Raw genomic sequence first — 20,440 nt, forward strand, 5'->3', positions numbered from 1 at the left:
CAACACAAATGTCCATCAGCACATGACTGGATAAAGATGAGGTGATACATATATACAATGGAATACTCCTCAGCCATAAAGGATGCCATTTGCAGCAGCATGGGTGGACCTGAAGACTGTCATTCTAAGTGAAGTGTGGTGGAAAGAGAAAGAAAAATGCCATATGACTTCATTTATGGGGAATCTAAAATTAATAGCAATAATAATAAGACCACAAATGAGCTAATTATTAGTTTGATTTCTTGAATACGTGTAAGCACATCTGACTGTCCTTTGTGATTGGATTGCCATATTCTGTTTATTATTCTTTTGTAGATGTCTTTATTCCTCTGGTAACTGTAAGTTTAAAAATCTAAAGCTCTAATCTGTTCTTAGAAACAATAATTAGTACATATATATAAACTAAAAAATGCAGTATACTCTATACATGTATTTACATGCAATATGTATATGTGGAGTTGAACTGTAATAATTCTACCTAATAAAACTGAGAAAGGAAAAAAATAAAAAATTTATTTTAAAAAATCACCCCTCTTTAGATATTAAAACGTTCAGTTCTGAGATTCTGTGAAAGACCACATGGAAGTAGGTTTTTAAGATTTTCTCCTTGCTCCTCAGTGAGCAGCCTGGGCTGCAGAGCTTGGCTGCCACAGGCACCCAGGACTTGCCTGCTTGCTTCTCACTTGTTGGGAGGAAGAATAGCTGCTTCAGGAATATTTATGCTCTTAGAAGTTGCTGAAAACCCCAGTTTTTCAAGTTGCTTCTGTTTACATGGAATGTATCTGTCAATATACCCCATTTTAGAAATTAGAACAGAAAATTTTAAACCCAAGAATTGACAAGCACTCGCTGTCCCAGCACTTGGTCAAAGCAGTGCTGCCACGGTGGCGTGTGTTGGTTCTAGAAAAAATGCACCTGTACACTCAAGAATGAGGGTGAACCCACAGATCTCATCTCAGCAATGCTATGAAGAGCAGGGACCCAAAGCCCCTAAAACAGTGCTGAAGTCCCCAAATGTCCCAGGACACACAGAGCCATGGAATCAAGAATCCAGTGTCTCGTGGATCATCAGCCGTGGAGACTGCGTCCTGGGTCAGAAGGAGCAGAAGTAGGGATACCATGCACACAGTCCTATTACAGCAAAGCTTTAAATGTGTTGAACTGACTAAAAGTTTGGCAAAGATTTGCTTTTAGAATACTACGTTTCCTCTCCTGGAGACGTTAGGAGGATAACACTGATAAACAGAGGATGATTGTAATGGATTAATTATGATACTGATGACAGCTGCTAACACTAACCCTGCACTCAGTATAGACTAAGACTTTTATGTACACACTTCATTAGGTCTCCACACCCCTGTAAGGTGGCATTAAGCACTCATACAACCTTGAAACCAGTGATTATAAAACAGTCACAAGGCTTCCTCTCCAGCATGGGGTAGCAAAACCAGCAATGATTTTCAATGACAAAAGCAAAAATCATATATATTTGGGAAAGAAAGCAAATGAAACATTGAAGAACAATAAACCAAAAGAGTAGATGGAATGGAAACTTTTATTGACGAAAGCAATGATTGATTCAATCAAAACAGCTAATGTCCCTGGTATAATTGAACCATCAATCCAAATTTTTGGAACAGTGGGTTGTGAAATTACTGTCTCATTTAATATTGGAATTCCTATTTGGACCAATTTGATATGCATCACTGGTGCGAGTTTAGCTATTTAGGTAAATAACAATATTCCTATTTTTTAAGTTAACAGGAAACATAACACAGGTCTCCAGATTTAGGGAGAGAATGCAAACAACTACTATCATACTCCATCCAGTAAGGACACGTGTCCCTGCGTCACCAAAGCAATGAGAATTTGCACAAAGAAAACACAGTTCTCCAGTTGTGACAAATACGAGACCGTGAGCCATGAATTACGAGAACAAGCAACTGTTTAAATGCCATGGGCACATTTTTTTTTTTAACATCTTGAAAACATCTCTGATGCGCTAGGTAAGAAAAAGAATTGTTTAACTAACAAATCCAACTGACACAGGGGTTTTTTCCAAGTGAGAATGTGATTCCAAAAAGTGCAGTAAAATGAGTAAAGATGATCTGTGCAGTGACGGAGATGGTCTTAGACTGACCAGCATCACGATTCCTGGTTTTACACTTGCTCTCTGCTCGTCACCTCTGACACAAGAACTCATCAAATGATTATTTTTTTCTTTAGGGAAAAAAAAATGATAAATAAAATCTAACTACAAGATGTGGTATGTAAAGCGGTAATGAAGTTGTCTAACCTAATAATGCAGCCAGTGTAATGTAGCACTTATTCGGGCACTAGAATTTTTTAATCATGATTTGTCTTATATCCTATTTCTATCCTAAAGGAGACACTTAAAGTTTTCTACTTTATTCAACATATCTTGTGGGGGTTGTGATATACACTAGTATGGCCGTTTTCAGAGATTCAAAATCGCCTCTGTGGTTGTGGTCAGGAAAGGCAAGGCTCCCTCACAGCTGCGACGGAGAAGGAATCCCCAGAGTCAGCCTCCGGGCAGCTTCCGAACCGCATTTGCTTGCACTTGGCACAGGACACCCTCAGCAAGTGTAACTCTGACAAGGAGTTTTCCCCGGGGACCTGGGAGGTGCTCTAACATTGTGAAGCCACTTGTTTCCCAGTTAGGTAAGGCTTGGAAAAATAGTTTATTAGAAGTGACTTCCTTTGTATGTGCCTTTTGTCCTGAGAGGTCACTAAGTAGCATAGAATGTAAAATACCCCACAATATAAGAATTTAGGTACTCCATCTTTCCATCTACCTGTGTATTTGTTTATCATATTTATAGTTAGGTTACATTTTCTATGATGTTCACTTCCGGGCACCAAAAAAGGAAGGTTACAAAATATTTATTATAAACAGGGGGGACTGGGTCTAAGGGTGAAAAACCAGTACTGCTAACAATAAAAACCAGATAATATTTTTAATCTCAATTGCATCAGACCTTCCCGAATTCCTCCCTCAAGTTCACTGTTACATCAGTAACGGAATCTCTGTTCTTCCAAGACTCAAGCCTGATCGCCACCCATGAAGACATCTGTCTGTGAGTCCCTACTTGTCCTCGAGGCCCACGAACACACCTTGCAGGGTGAACCTTCTTCAGTGTCCCTACTGTAGAGGAAACCTGGAAGTCCCAGGCACTGTACAGGATTCACACCTACCTGCAAAAATCAAAGTCATGTGACTGAGACGGGACAACCCAGGTGGTGTGATAGGGCTGAAAGCTCACCGAAAACAGGTTTGGGGGCCTTACCAAGGCCCTCCGGCTCCTCACATGAAGAAGGACAGGGAGGCCCAATTAGCCACGAGACTGGGGGGCTTCATTACTCCATGAATAAAGGATTTGTTCCAGTGTCACCTTTGGACAGGTTACCCCAGAACCCAGAATTGGAAGCACCCCGTCCCCTCCCCTATGAACAAATGTTCTCTCAAGACACATAGTGAGAGATGGGAGCCCTGGTGAGCTGTGGAATAAGATGCAATCTGAAAGACTGCTGGTAACAAATGGTGTGGAGCTCGGGCAGGCCCCAGGGCCACCAGCCCTTCTGGTACCACTGATGCCCACATTTCCATCCACAACAGTTTCTTCAGGACATTTATGCACACATAACCATCACACAAAAATGATTGATTAGACATATTTTAAGAGAAAGTAACATTATGAGAATGCCAAATTCATGACAAGTCAGAGTCAAGACCCCAGAGTATTTACTGGATGAGATCTCACGTGTGCTCCCCAGTGAGCTTTAAACCCTTAGGACACAGTCATGGAACAGTAGGCATTTTCTTTCCTTCCTCCAAGTTGGCTTTACTGGAGAACTCCGTAGACAAAGGAAGACTCTGGATCCCACCTCTACTACTTACACAAAGGGCTCACCACGTGGAGCGGGATCAGCGCTGGTGCGACCGGCTCCAATGTGCGCACTCCCGTGCCCAGCTCCCCGCGGAGCAGAGCTCCCCCCACAGGAGCAGAGACCCCCCCAGGAGCAGAGCGCCCCCCACGGGCACTGCAGTGCCTGCACGAATCAGGTGCCTGATGAGTGAGCCTGGGGCAGGCAAGACAGGAAGCAAGCACCACTCCCTCAAGCTCTGCAGGTGATCTCTGTGTCATCTTGAATAAATACAGTCAGCATTAAAGATGTTTGACAAGAGGGTAATAGGTAAGGCCTCCCCAAATCTCCCTGCATTCCTTTAGTGGGAGTCCTGGTAGAACATAAGGTGACAAGAGACGCTGGCTTTACATGCACATGTTGCCCTCAGGGCTGCAGGGGAGGCCATGTTGCTGCCTCAGCCCCACCTCCTGCCCTCGTCCCCCAGACATCACAGGGGCCGCTGACTCGTTTCTCTGACTTTCTCTCCTTGGTTGTGCTGCTCTTCCAGCTTTTAAGAGCTCATAAGAACCTCACCAGAAAATCTTGAAAAATGAACCCAAGTCAAATGAAATCAACCACAGAAACACACTGCCTTCATCATTACTTTACATTTTAGGAAGAAATTCTTGAAGACGACTCCCTGACCTGAAGGGATGGATGGAGGAGAAAAGAAAACCAGACAAGCATTTTTGGCCCATAAAAAATGAGAGGTAACCAGACGGTGGCTAGTTTTCATTGCACCTCTCTGCCCGCCCCAATTTCACATGCCCCTCTCAACTGAACTCATCAGAACTCGACTAAAAGAGACAGCTGTGCAAATTTATTGGAAACCAAATAATTCGCAACCGAAACAGTCTCCCAAACACAGCGAGAACACTGTAAGCTTACCAGTGCCAGGATCAGAAAACTAAAACACGCAGATCCAAATTCCGACACCCTCCCTGGTGGGTGTACTTAAAGTGGTGGTGTCGCCGTGCAGTTTGTCTGAATCCAACATATAAAAATGCAAGGGACTCCAGTTTTCAACATCACAGTCCCTCTGAAACAACTGGTGGTCAATTAGCGTTTGTCGCCAGCAAAACTCGATTTTCTCCCCTGCACGTGGAGGTGAACACACGGAAGAGACTGATGATCCCCGCTGCGAGTGTAGCTAAGCGTGTCTAAGCAAACTGGCTCCATCATCCTCCTGATGAGCAGGGGAGTGTGTGAGCCGCGGGGCTCTGCACAGTAACGGCCAGGCAAGGAGGGCGCTTCTTTAATTTGGGGAGAAAAACGTGGGAGCAGCACTCGCTGGAAATAAATTCTAATTAAAATTTCAGGCGCGGTTCCTGCAGCGGAACCCACGCCAATAGATGAGGCTCCCTCCGTGCTTCCAGTCATGTGAGCCAGGCTCATTAATATACCTGTGTGTTTGGTTTAGCAAGTGAATCATGTCTGTTTTCTGGAAATTACATGAGGGTGGAAAACCTTCCAAACATATTCATTTACTTGCTGTGGAGTTTGTTTAATCCTCTTAAGAGCATTTAGAATGACAACCTTCTTAAATTACCATCTTTGCCCGAGAGACCTTTCCAGTCACATTCGCTGAACCCTAGGAAAACCTAGAAGCAAAATAAACACCCTTTCAGCTGCACAGCACCGCATAATGTGTCCAGTTTGAGAATCAAGTATTTTTTCTCCACACCCTTTTCCTCCTTTGCCCGAATTAATCAGCCTCTGTTGCTCTTGTATAATTAGTATCTTATGACTCATTTATTTGCCGTTAAAATGAAAATGGGAAATACTTCTACCCAATATAATGTCATTGAACTAACCCCACAAATTATATATATTAAAATAATATAGGCAGGGCTTTACTGCTGTCCAGGGATATGAATCATTTATTTAATGTATCAATTGTTACTAGAACAAACTTTTCACAATGTAACACCTTCTCAGAAAACTTCAACTACTATTCAAAAAAAAAAAAAATCACAAAAAATTGCTGAAAAGAATTTAAAGGAAAATCAATTTTAACTGAATCATGTTCTAGGCACACTGAATAAATCTTATTTAGAGAACTACTTTTTTTTTTTTTTAAATAAATGACCTCTAAATACACACTCAGCATTATTCAGTAAATCTTCATTCCTTATTTTTAAAATTCTTAAGGCATACTATTTTTCTTAAATCAAATGAGGAGGTATTTGCAAGCCAAATGGACAATGGAATTACCTAAGAAGACATTATAAAGCAGCAAGAACAACTAGCTCTTTGCCAAGCATTCTGCCTGAGAGTCACTTCGTACCATCTCATTTTGACCTGACCGCTTGGAGGTGAGCTCTTTTAGCCCATTTAACACATGAAGAAACTGAGGCTCTGGGTGGTCATGTTTCCAGTACTTGGTGGAGCCAGGATCCAAACCTGGATCTCTGTCTATACAGCCTGTGCTTTTACCAGATCACACATTACTCACTCTTCAAATGCACTCAGTCCCAGAGGTAACACACCTTCCTTGCCTTTCTAAGAGTTTTAGGAAGTACTGAATTACAAGTACTAATTAGAAATTTGTGTGGGCTAAATTTTTTATTTTCTGATTTTCCTGAATCAGTTCAGGCTGAATTCATACTACTTACGAGGAGAAGGCCTGAAGCAGAGGAGAGACTGGAAGATAAGCCAGACATAAACAATTTCAAGAGATCCACTTCATCAAGGAAGCAAAGTATTAAATAAACCACTTCAGCAACATGCTTGTCAATAAACCCTGGTGTCTCTGTCTCAGCCTGAAGGAGGGTAAGCCCTCCAGCCCATCTGCCTTCCTGCCACTTACCCTGGATGATCTTGGTTCCCTCACCAGTGACACGTGTGTTCTCCTGGGAATTTTTGTACAGATTAAATGGCAAAACTATATGCAAAGTGGCTACTTATTTGCCAGACAGTAGGCACTAAACACATAAAAAAATTATTTTATTTCATGAAAATGGGAGGTAAGTCTCCCAATTAAACATTCCTGATAGAATCCCAACAAGCACTTTAATTTATCTGCCAGAAATTGTAAAATAACTTCTTTTTTAAAGGCTGTATCCATTCTCCCTACTTTTTACCAATCCTGGCTGTTATCCTGAAAATCTATTCCCAGAACTTGGCTTCCATCTCCCATATTTAAATCCTTTAATTTTGAAATGATGATGAAGCTTGGGCACATAAAGATTCACACCATAATTCACAGAATAAACAAAGATCACAGGAACAGGGCCACCTCCAGACCCCAGGTGCTCAGGACAGGCTCCAAACTTCATAAAATCAGATGCATGCTGTTTGAACAGAAAGAAAACTGAATGTGATCAAGGAGGCTGGCATAGAGCACTGGCCGCCTCATGAGATGACTCCTTCACCCCCTCGTCTGACCTAAGTCATCTAACAGTTATCAGTTGATCTCTAACTAAAACTAGAACACGGGTAGGGTTGGAAAGTAACATTTTTTTCCTACAATATATACATATTGTCAACTAAAAATTGGCACTTGTCATCTGCCTCTGATTTGATTAAGTCATGAGCCACTGCAGCTGCTGACCTTCAACACCCTCTGAAAGTAGTTAAGTGTGGACATCAGGAATGGGGCGCTCTGTGCTCTGGGAAATTGGGCAGAAAAGGCTTCAGATAGTTAGACATTTTCAGGAAATTTTATGAGCCCAAATTCTTGCATCTCCTCATATCTAGAAAAGCACTAAAATCATTAACAGAGACACCTGCTCCTCGACTAGCAGCAGCCTCTGCCTAAACATGTACTGGATCGCACATCCCCCCTTCACTGAAATCACATATAATGCTGAGCTCCCCCTCCTCTTCAGAGCAGTTCTTCTGAGCTCTCTGAGATGCTGACTCCTGGGCTCTGGTCCTCATTTTGCCCCAGATAAAATTTAACCCACAAATCTCACGTTGTGTGGTTTATCGACAGTACCACAAAAATAAGCTTACATACTTGAACTCATAGTAAACATTCAGTATCAAACATTTCTTGACTTAAATTCCTTTTTAAAGGTAAATAATTATTACATTTCTTAAATATAGCAACCTTAAATATAAATTAAGTTATATTTGTGAATATTAGGAAAACATATTCAAAAAAAATTTCAGCTAATTTAAAAAAAGCTATTGTGGACCTTTAGAATTTCAAAAGTGGAAGAGAATTGTATTGTAATTCAAGTTCTTGTTTTAAATGCAGAGATCCTGAGGCCTCAAAAGACCTATCAATTTGCCTGATTTTATACACTGTCCTTTAACAGAAAACCTAGAACTAAGATCCTGGTCTTTGAGAAACCAAGACTTGCTCTCCTGGTGCAGGGCTGAACCTTATGAAAATGGGTCATGAGAAAGAACCAGAATGCAGGGGGCCTGGGCGAGGCAGTGGGGGAAAGGGGGATCTCACCTGGTCTTGGGTGAGAAATAGGCTCCCACAGTGCTGGTGTGATGGGCATCCCTCAAGTGCCTTAAAACTAGTATTTAGCACACCTGCCACCAAAACGCACACTAGCTGTTTAGCTAGAAGGCTGACCAGGAGGCTTTCTCAGTGACACAACTAGCTATTTTCACATTAACTCAACAACTACAGGAAGAGAAAGAATAGAAAGCTGATATTAATTATTAAAAATTTACACCAAGAACCAAGGAATTTCCAGGAGAAATATAAAGACTTGTTGGAAGTTTCATTATGTGAACTTACTGCCAATTCAGTTGTCTTAAAATTTGTGCTATAAAATATATAGTCCTTTGCTGTTCCTAATCACATTTGAAGGAAATAATAAGTTTCTTAAGGGTGTTTCTGGAATTTTCTTCTATTTTCTAACACCAAATCTCAGAACTTTAAAGAAATGGGGGTTGGCATCTCGTCCACTGTTCTCTAGGCAATTTGTTGTTCCTTCAAAGAACAAGGAGGGAATCACACAGAAAAGCATTTGAGAATCAGGCTGCTTACATTTCCTCTGGAAGTCTTGGAAAATAATGTTGAAATGAACAGCAGGACAGAAACCTGGCAGGAGGGTCACTGGCTAGAAGGTGAGAACAAATGTGTTCTCCAACGTGCTCTGGTAGCCACTAGTTTAAATGAACCGAGCAATTGTTCCAGCATACACGCACCTCTACGTGAAAATCTCAACCGTTACCAAACGCTCAGTGCAGCCTGAAGCAATGGACGGACTGCAGAGGCCCCCTGGTGGCCCATCATGGTGTCTTATACCTTGTGCAGGATGAGCGGCCTCTCCCCGCCCCCTCCCTCCCCTCCCCTCGAGGGAGATGGCTGGTCTTGAGCTGAGCTTACCTCATAGCAAGCTATCTCTCAGCCCTCTGTTCTAAAGCAAGATAAAAGCAGGAAAGCTACCTGGGACTTCACAGAACCACCCCAAAAAGGAAATGAAGCACCTTTCTTCCCTCCTCTCTGCTGCCTGGAATGTGGACCTGATGGTTGACCCTCAGGCAGCCACTTTGGGCCATTAAGGTTGATGGGCTGAAGATAACAGGAATCTGATTCTCTGACCCTGGGGCCATCATGCAAACCTGGCCCTGGGGTACCGATTTTTGGACTTCTTTATGTAAGAGGGAAATACACTTTTAGCATGTGTAAGCCACTGCTGTTATCTGGGGAACTAGGGGTTGTACATTGCCATGGTAAGTCCTAATAATAAAGTTAAAGATTCACCAAAAACTATTTACCAAATAGTTAATAAATGATAAAGAGATCTTGATTTTTGTTTTAATGCTATGAAATGTAAATCAAGTTTCAGCATATGCCAGTAAAAGAAGACAATGTGGAGAAAAAGCAAAACAGAGTTTGTAGAACAGAGACCCATAGCATCCTCCTCTCCAAGGCACAGGAGGACAGCCTTGACTCTACTTGCCAAGGCTGGAGTCACATGGGCTTCCTGTTTTCCTTGTCTTGGGTTGTGTTTTGTTTCCAGCCTTGGGAAAAATGGATAAGACTGCTGGTCAAATCATTTCAGGAGCGGCTTCCATTGTGTAGAACCCCTGTCTCTTCCTTTCCTCTGCCTCCTGGAATGTTCTGACACAATTAATCACTCCAGCCTTCTAAATTGAGGAAATGGAGCTCAATCAGTCTGCTTTTAGACAGAGTTAAGAAATAGACATTAAAAAGCATAACTAGGAAATCTTATCTTCCAGAGGTCATTGTACAGATGAAATAGGAGAATATCTGTGAATCACTCTGTAAACACTAAGTACAATACAAACAATATTAGTACTGATTCTATGTTACACTCATCAAAAAAGGAAAACACAACACTTTCCTACCATAAGGAGAAGGTGCTTTGCAATTTTCTGTCACTTTAACTCTTCAAAAGTTAGACATACAAATGATCAAAAAGCACATAAAAAATGCTCAATATCACTAATTATCAGAGAAATGCAAATCAAAACTACAATGAGGTATCATCTCACACCAGTCAGAATGGCTGTCATTCAAAAATTCACAAATGACAAATGCTGGAGAGGCTATGGAGAAAGGGGAACCCTCCTACACTGCTGGTGGGAATGCAGTTTGCTGCAGCCACTATGGAAAGCAGTGTGGAGATTCCTCAAAAGACTAGGAATAGACTTATCATATGACCCAGGAATCCCACTCCTGGGCTTGTATCCAGAAGGAAATCTACTTCAGGATGACACCTGCACCCCAATATTCATAGGAGCACTATTTACAATAGCCAAAACATGGAAACAGCCTAAATGTTCATCAACAGGTGACTGGATATAGAAGATGTGGTATATTTATTCAATGGAATACTACTCAGCCATAAAAACCGACAACATAATGCCATTTGCAGCAACATGGATGCTCCTGGAGAATGTCATTCTAAGTGAAGTAAGCCAGAAAGAGAAAGAAAAATACCATATGAGATCGCTCATATGTGGAATCTAAAAAACAAAAACAAAGCATAAATACAGGACAGAAATAGACTCACAGACAGAGAATACAGACTTATGGTTGCCAGGGAGGTGGAGGGTGGGAAGGGATAGACTGGGATTTCAAAATTGTAGAATAGATAAACAAGATTACACTGTATAGCACAGGGAAATATACACAAAATGTTATGATAATTCACAGAGAAAAAAATGTGACGAGTGTGTATATGTCCATGAATGTCTGAAAAATTGTGCTGAACACTGGAATTTGACACAACATTGTAAAATTATTATAAATCAATAAAAAATGTTAAAAAATGTTTCTATAAATTTGATGTCTTTAAAAAAGTCAATGCACATTAGGGACTAATTTTAATCCTTCATCTCCCCCTGTTTAACAGAAATCAATAATGATACCATTTCTAAATATTTTATTTAGGAAAGCCTTTGGTATAAATGAGGCACAGAGCATGACAAATTGTCAGTATCATCAAAATAGGAAACTCATATTTGATACCCTAACTTGAAGACATGAAGTGGATGCCTGACATGTCCCACTGACCTTTCAAGCTATTCTTTTTCAAACACTTGTTTCTTCTTGGTCCAGAACAGACACGCATTTGTTGTTGTGAGACTATTTAAGTGAAAAGGTAAACCCATCATTACCACTTTAGAGACTGAAATCTTACCATCCTCATCCATGTGGACATAGCATCCTTACTGATTCCTAACATGAAAAATGACCACCGATAACATCTCAGGATGCTCCAATGCAGAGGTTCTCTGCTGCAGTGAGCAGGAAAGAGCCGTGTGCTTCAAGAGGCACTTACTGTCTGTAGCTCACTTGGCAAGACACTGCAACTTGTCTAAGCTAAAGCATAAGAGTAGAAAATAGAGACAACATCCATGGCAAAGGGCATTCGGAGGCTCATTCCTTGGCTCCACTTCATCCCTTCTCAAGAGCCGTGGGCAATACCTTGAGGAAGGCAGCAACATGGTATCCAACTCATCAAAAAGCTGCGCCTCCTAATAATTGACAGTAAAGCAAGTGTCATCTGGCTCAACAGATCTCCCTGTGCCTCTACAGTGTACATCTACTTTTTCTTTATTTTCTCTGTTCGGGGACACTCATTTTTTGAAAATCCCCCTCCCTGCAGTAGAAGTTCTTAGTTTCCCAATCACAATGCAGGGTTGATGGGGGGATAACAGAGCTGACAAAACATAGAACAATGTTTATTCCTTGATATATTTTTGGCACATGGACTAAAAATCTTTGGGTCAGTTGGACATCAGGATCATATCTAATTTACACAATTGTCAACTATCATTTTACTACCAGCTCCTGAAACAGTCACGTGGTCACTAGGTTTTTTTTCCTTTCCTTAACCCATGGATTTGATGATTTCTCCCCAGACACAATAGTTTTTTGAAAAGAACCCTGTTTCACCTTTTGCTTTTAAACAAAACTTGCGTGCTTGACATTGCCTTCACTCTAACAGTCACAAAATGCTATCCATAGACACCCCCATTTGACATCATCTCTAGATGTCTTGAATACACTGCTGAGCTGATTCTTCCAGATCATTAAAATATATAAGCACATTATCCTGTGATCCTCTTCAATTTGTGGTGTTTTCAGTAATCATTACCTCTTTGGATACTTTATTACACATTTACCATTTCTTTATCCAATTCAGTTACATTAGTATATAAGATTTCAAAAGAACTGCTTTCTCTAAATGATAATATTTAACATCTATGGCCCTTTTTTAATCAAGTAATTCTATAAGGCTGTCAAGGACAGCAGTGAAGTTTGTGTGTGGTGCTTGCTGCTTCAGAGTCTCCGGTCCTGCCCCATGATCTTGCAGATGTTTACACATCCTTGTCAATGTCATCACATCGGTCTATTAGGATCTGAAATTAAACTACCTGGATGCTAATTTTTCTTCTTAAAAACAATAAACTCAATTTCCCCTACTAATTCTTTATTGTTTCTCATACTGAAGCTCACCACTTTTCTTAATATATATATTTGGTGGGGAGGGGGCACAGCCCTGAAAGCCTGCAGACAGCACCAACTATGTATGAGTAACCAGAGGTGGCCGTGGATGTTGTGTGACTTCAGCCACTGAGCAAAAGCACCTGCTGTCCCTCCAACTGTTCTGCTTCCATTGCTGACTGTCCTGCAAGTCACTGCCTCTTGTAAAATTCTACAATATTACAGTTCATATATTTTTAAAAGGTATAAAATTGTGAAAGTCGTCTGTTGTTTGTGTAAAATGGTGGGTACTTGCCTTTGCTCATTTCAGACTAAACTAACTCCAGAAGGACACACACACACACACACACACACACACAGAGTTCTGAGTGCCCACAAGGAAAAGTTTGAAAGGCTTCAGGACAGTGGTGGCACTCAAACCTTTGGAATTTTGAGCTCTATGAAAGTATCTCTTAGTCAGAAATTAAGCATTATAATTCTAGGCCAAGAGAATCAGGATCCCCCACAAGATACTTACCAGAATTTTTTTAAAGAAACATTGTTCCCTAAAGTCCAATGATAAATCAAATATCCATGGAAAGAATATAGATCAGTAATATCAAGCAACAATTTCTACACTAATGCTGATTAGCCATCAGCCCCAACCAAAGGACATAGAAATAAGACACCTGGAGATAAAGAGATGGAAGAGAGGTATTAAAAAGCAAGAATATAAAAGAAGTAATGGCCCTATGGAAACCTGCTCATTTTGTTTGAAATAATTACTTGGTTAAAGGAACTCACTCGTGAGGATCTGGAAATGCACCAAGAGGAAATCTAGCAGGGAAAAGAAGTAGGAGCAGGCCTCAGTTTTCTCCAAGGCTGATCCTAAGTGAGAAAAATTTCCTTGGCTTCCACAATACACAACCTGAATGGCTCCCTTAGCAGAAGAGTGAGGAGGATAGAAAACCGAATGTGTGTGGAAGCCAGCCTTGACCAACCCTGTTGGAAATACAGAGTTTTGGTTGTTAGGGGCACTACCGACCAATATATATAACATCAGGAAGAAGCTCTAACCAGGTTTTTGAGTGAAAAATGCTTTTAGCTTTAAACCTACTCAAGAAAACATGCTGAGAAATCATGGTAATTTCTTGAGATGTAGCCTTGCTGTTTAGGTTACATAAAGGAACGCTCCTACACATGTTCAATCATGGGAACGGAATGTGTGTGGAAGCCATCCTTTACCTACCTTGTTGGGAACACAGATTTTCTGTTTTGGGGTCACTAAACTACCTATATATATAAGGGGAGGCAGTTGCTCCAACAGCGTTTTACACTGCAAACAGTTTTTACGTCAAACAAGTTTAGAGAAACATGCTGAGGAATCAAAATAAGTGTTTCTATATGTCACTTAACCTTTTATGCTTGATGAAAGAATGCCTCTCCACATGCTCCCTTCTAAGTTCTGAAAACATGTTGGAGCCGTCCTTCACCTAGCTTGTTGGAAACCCAGAGTTTCTGGCCTAGGGGACCTACGCTACTTACATATCAAAGGGGACTCATTAGCACAAACACGGTTTTCCAGTGCAAACCACTTTTACTTGAAACCGGCTTTGAGAAACATGCTGAGGAATGAGAATAAATGTTTCTAGAAGTCCCTCTACCTTTTATGCTGGATGATAGAACGCCTCTCCACATGCTCAATTTTCAGAACTGTATGTGTGCGGAAGCCATCCTTCACTTAGCTTGTTGGGAATGCAGAATTTCTGGCCAAGGGAAAATATGCTACTGACATATCTATGGGGACGCACTAGCACCAACATGGTTTTCCACAGCAAACCGCTTTTACTTGAAACAGGCTTTGAGAAATATGCTGAGGAATCAGAGTAAGTGTTCTATATGTCACTTAACCTTTTATGCTGGATGAAAGAACACCTCTCCACTGGCTCACTTCCGTGATTTGAATGTGTGTTGGAGCCGTCCTCCACCTAACTTGTTGGGAACCACAGTTTCTGGCCTAGGGAAACAACGCTACTTACATATGTAAGGGGAGGATTATGCTCCAACACTTTATTCCAATGCAAACCGCTTTTACTTTGATACCAGCTTTTGGAAACATGCTGAGAAATCAGAGAATGTGTTTGTAGAAATCCTTCTACCTTTAATGCTGGATGAAAGAACATATCTCCACATGCTCACTTCTTAGTTCTGAAAGTGTGTTCGATCTGTACTACAGCTAAATTGTTTGGAACCCAGTGTTTCTGGCCTAGGGGAAATACTCTAAGTACATATCTACGGTAGGCGCTTGCTCTAAAATGGCTTTCCAATGAAAACCGCTTTTACTTTGAAAACGGCTTTAGGAAACATGCTGAGTAATCACAGAAAGTGTTTCTAGAAGTCCCTCTACCTTTGATGCTGGATGAAAGAACGCATCTCCACGTGATCAGTTTTCAGAACTATATGTGTGAGGTAGCCTTCCTTCAAGTAGCTTCTTGGGAAACCAGAATTTAAGGCCGAGAGTAACTACGCTGCTTACATATCTATATGGGCGCACTAGCAGCAACACGGTTTTCCACTGCAAATAGCCTTTACTTGAAATCGGCTTTGAGAAACATGCTGAGGAATCAGAACAAGTGTTTCTATATGTCACTTAACCTTTTATGCTGCATGAAAGAATGCCTCACCGCACGCACAGTTTTGAAAGCTGAATGTGTGTTGGAGCAGTCATTCACATAACTTATTGAGAATACAGAGTTTCTTGCCTAGGGGAACTACGCTACCTACATATCGAAGTGGAGGTTCTCGGTTCTCGCTCCAACACGGTTCTCCACTGCAAACCACTTTTACTTGAAACAGGCTTTGAGAAACTAGCTGAGAAATCAGAGTAAGTTTTTCTATATGTCAGTTAACCTTTTATGCTGGATGAAAGAACGCATCTCCACACGCTCCCTTCTGAGTCCTGAGTGTTCGAGCCGTACTTCACCTAAATTGTTGGGAATCCTGAATTTCTGGCCTAGGGGAAATACACTTCTTACATATCTAAGGGGAGGCACTGCTCCAACACGGTTTTCCACGGCACACCGCTTTTAGTTTGAAACCGGCTTAAGGAAAAATACTGTTAAATCAGAGGAAATGTTTGTAGAAGCCCCTCTACCTTTTATGCTGGATGAAAGAACGCCTCTCCAAAGGCTCAATTTACAGAACTGTATATGTGTGGAAGACATCCTTCACTTAGCTTGTTGGGAATCCAGAAATTCTGGCTTAGGGAAACTGCACTACATACATATCTATGGGGACGCACTAGTACCAAGACGACTTACCACTGCAAATCGGTTTTAATTGAAACCGGCTTTGAGAAACATGCTGAGGAATCAGAGGAAAAGTTTCTTGAAGTCCCTCTACCTTTTATGCTGGATGAAAGAACACCTGCCCCATGCTCAATTTTAAGAAATCTATGTGTATTGAAGCCGTCCTTCACCTAGCTTGCTGGGAACCCAGAATTTCTGGACTAGGGAAACTACAGTACAGACATATCTATGGGAAAGCTCTAGCACCAAGACGACTTTCCACTGCAAACCGATTTTAATTGAAACTGGCTTTGAGGAACATGCTGAGGGATCAGAGTAATTGTTCTGTATGTCATTTAACCTTTTATGCTGAATGAAACAACCCCTCTCCACATGCTCACTTCTGAGATCTGAATGTGTGTTGGATCCATTCTTCTAATAAGTAGTTGGGAACCCAGAGTTTCTGAGCTAGTGGAGCTACGCTACTTATATATCTAATGGGATGCACTAGCACCAACATGGTTTTCAACTGCAAACCACTTTTACTTTGAAAACGGCTTTAGGAAACATGCTGAGAAATCACAGTAAGTGTTTCTACAAGTCCCTCTACTTTTGATGCTGGATGAAAGAACGCCTCTCCACATGATGAGTTTTCAGAACTGTATGTGTGTGGTAGCCTTCCTTCAACTAGATTTTTGAGAAACCAGAATTTCTGGCCAAGGTTAACTACGCTACATACAAATCTATATGGACGCACTAGCAGCAACGCGGTTTTCCACTGCAAACCGCTTTTAATTGAAATAAGCTTTGAGAAACATGCTGAGGAATCAGAAGAAGTGTTTGTATAAGTCTCTTAACCTTTTATGCTGCATGAAAGATCGCCTCCCCACACGCACAGTTCTGAGAGCTGAATGTGTGTTGGAGCTGTCTGTCACCTAACGTATTGAGAATACAGAGTTTCTTGCCTAGGGGAACAAAGCTACCTACATATCTAAGGGGAGGTTCTCGGTACTCGCTCCTACAAGGTTCTGTACTGTAAACCGCTTTTATTTGAAACAGGCTTTGAGAAACCAGCTGAGAAATCAGAGTATGTTTATCTATATGTCAGTTAACCTTTTATGCTGGATGAAAGAACGCAACTCCACACGCTCTCTTCTTAGTCCTGAAAGTGTGTTCGAGCCGTACTTCACCTAAATTGTTGGGAACCCTGAATTTCGGGCCTAGGCAAACTACGCTTCTTACATATCTAAGAGGAGGCACTGCTCCTACACAGTTAACCACAGCACACCACTTTTAACATGAGAAACGAGAGTAAGTGTTTCTACTGCAATCCATTCCGTTTATGCTAGATGAACGTACGTCACTTCACGTGCTCTATTCTGAGATTTAAGTGTGTGTGAAATTCGACAATCACCTGGCTTGTTGGGAACACACAGTTTCTTTTCTGTGGGAAACTGCACTACTTACATATATATGGGGAGGTACTTGTCCAACTTGATTTTACAGTGAAAACTGCAAGAATTTAAAACCTGCACTAGGAAACATACTGAGGAACCAGCGTAAGTGTTTCTACTGCATCCCATTCCCTTTATGCTAGATGAACGAACATCTCACCACCTGCTTAATTCTGAGGGTTAAGTGTGTGTGAAAGCCGTTAATCACCTAGGTTGTTGGGAAGAGGCAGTTTCTTATTAGTGGGAAACTACAGCACATACATATATATAGTGAGGTACAAGCTCCAACGCGATTTTACAGTCAAAACTGCATCAACTTCAAACTTGCATTAGGAAACATATTGAGAAACCAGAGTAATTGTTTCTACTGCCACCCATTCCCTTTATGTTAGATAAATCAACGCCTCCCCACATGCTCAACTCTGAGAGTTAAGTGTGTGTAACAGTCATCAATCACAAGCTTGTTGGGAATACACAGCTTCTTTCAGTGGGAAACTACACTGCATACATATATATGGGGAGGTACTAGACCAACTCGGTTTTATGGTGAAAACTGGATGAACTTCAAACCGGCAGAAAGAAATAAACTGTGAAATAGGAGAAAGTGTTTCTACTGCAACTCTTTCCCTTTATGTTAGATGAAAGAACGTCTCTCAACATGCTCACTTCTGAGAGTTAAGTGTGTGTGAAAGCCGTCAATCACCTATCTGGTTTGAACACACAGATTGTTTTGTGTGGAATTATACTAATTAAATATATATGGGGAGGTACTAGCTCTAACTCGGATTTACAGTGAAACCTGCATGAACTTCAAACCGGAACTTGGAAACATACTGAGAAACCAGTGTAATTGTTCCTAATGCAAAACAATCCCTTTAAGCTAGAAGATGTACGTCTCTCCACATGCTCCATTCTGAGAGTTAACTGTGTGAAAGTCATCAATTACCTGTCTTGTTGGGAAAACACAGTTTCTGTTCAGTGGGAAAATACACTACATACATATTTATGGGGAGGTACTAGCTCCAACTCGGTTATACAGTGAAAATTGTATGAACTTCAAATCAGCACTAGGAAACATACTGAGAAACCAGAGTAAGTGTTTCTACTGCCAGCCATTCCCTTTGTGCTCGATGAATGAAAGCCTATCCACATCCTCAGTTATGAGAGTTGAATGTGTGCAAAAGCCATATATCAATTAACTTGTAGGGAACACACAGATTTATTTGAGTGGGGAACTACACTACATACATATATATGGGGAGGTACTAACTCCAATTGTGTTTTGAATTGATAAGTGTATGAGCTTCAAACAGGCTCTAGGAAAAATACTGAGAAATCTGAGTAAGTGTTTCAACTGCTAAGTTTTCTATTTATGCTGGATGAAAGAACGACTCAACTCATATTCAATTCTGAGTGTTGAGTGAGTGTGAAAGACGTTAATCACCTAGCTTTTTGGGAACAGAAAATTTCTTTTCAGTGGAGAATTACACTGCATAAATATTTATTTGGAGGTACTAGCTTCAACTCGATTTTACAGTAAAAACTGCATGAACTTCAAACTGGCATAGGAAGCATACTGAGAAATCAGAGTAAGTGTTTCTAGTGCTACCTCTTTTCTTTAAGATAGATTAATAAAAGTCTCTCCACATGTTCAATTTTGAGATTTAAGTGTGTGTGAAAGCTGTCAATCACCTAGCTTGTTGGGAACACATAGTGTCTTTTGAGTGGGGAACTACCATACAAAAATATTTATGGGGATGCACAAGCTCCAACAAGGTTTTACAGTGAAAACTGCATAAACTTCAAACCCTCAGAAAGAAACATACTGTAAAGCAGAGTAAGTGTTTCCACTGCAAACAATTCCCATATTTATGATAGATGAACGAAAGCCTCTCCACATGCACAGTTCTGAGATTTGAATGTGTTTGAAAGCCACCTATCACTTAGCTTGTAGGGTACACAAAGTTTCTTTTGAGTGGGGAACTACACCACATATATATATGGGGAGGTAAATGCCCCATCTCGGTTTTACAGAGAAAACTGCATGAACTTCAAACCATCACAAGGAAACATACTGAGAAATCAGAGAAACTGCTTCTATTCCATACCATTCCCTTTATTCTAGATTAACGAACGCCTCTACACATGCTTAGTTCTGAGGGTTGAATGTGTGTGAAAGCCATCAATCAACTAGCTTGTTGGGAAAACACAGTTTCTTTTAAGTGGGAATTACACTACATACATATAAATGGGGAGTTACTAGCTCCAGCTCGGTTTTACACTGAAAACTGCATGAACTTCAAACCGGCACTAGGAACCATACTGAGAAACCATTGTGTTTCTAGTGGTAACTATTCTCTTTATGATACAAGAAAGATAGTCTCTCCATGGGCTCAATTCTGAGATTTAAGTGTGTGTGAAAGCCGTCAATCTCCTAGCTTGTTGGAAACACAGTTTCTTTTCAGTGGGAAACTACACTACAAAAGTATATGTGGATAGGTACAAGCTCCAGCTCATTTTTACAGTGAAAACTGCAAGAAATTCAAGCCAGCACTATGTAACATACTGAGAAAACAGTGTAAGTGTTTCTACTGCAACCCATTTCCTTTCTGCTAGATGAACTTACATCTCTCCACATGCTCAATTCTGATGGATAAATGTGTGCAAACGCCAACACTACCATAGCTTGTAGGGAACACCCAGGTTCTTTTGAGTGGGGAAATACACTAAATACATATATAGGGGGAGGTACTAGCTCCAGCTCGGTTTTACACTGAAAACTGCATGAACTTCAAACCGGCACTAGGAAATATAATGAGAAATCAGAGTAAGTGTCTCTATTACTTATTTTTCTCTATGCTAGATAAACGAACGTCTCTCCACATGCTCAATTCTGAGGGTTA

General features: G+C 40.9%; 2 long non-coding RNA genes across 2 annotated transcripts; both read left to right on the plus strand.

The window, feature by feature from the left end:
- Positions 1 to 1,569: 1,569 nt before the first annotated feature.
- On the plus strand, positions 1,570 to 20,233 carry LOC116657936. The gene is made up of 3 exons (XR_004313115.1): positions 1,570 to 1,915; positions 11,618 to 11,628; positions 20,223 to 20,233. It is a non-coding gene; the product is annotated as an uncharacterized LOC116657936 (long non-coding RNA).
- Positions 2,450 to 6,776, plus strand: LOC116657943. The gene is made up of 3 exons (XR_004313122.1): positions 2,450 to 2,682; positions 4,544 to 4,637; positions 6,518 to 6,776. It is a non-coding gene; the product is annotated as an uncharacterized LOC116657943 (long non-coding RNA).
- Positions 20,234 to 20,440: the final 207 nt, after the last annotated feature.

Source organism: Camelus ferus, chromosome 19, assembly GCF_009834535.1.
Source record: "Camelus ferus isolate YT-003-E chromosome 19, BCGSAC_Cfer_1.0, whole genome shotgun sequence".
NCBI classification, from domain to species: domain Eukaryota; kingdom Metazoa; phylum Chordata; class Mammalia; order Artiodactyla; family Camelidae; genus Camelus; species Camelus ferus.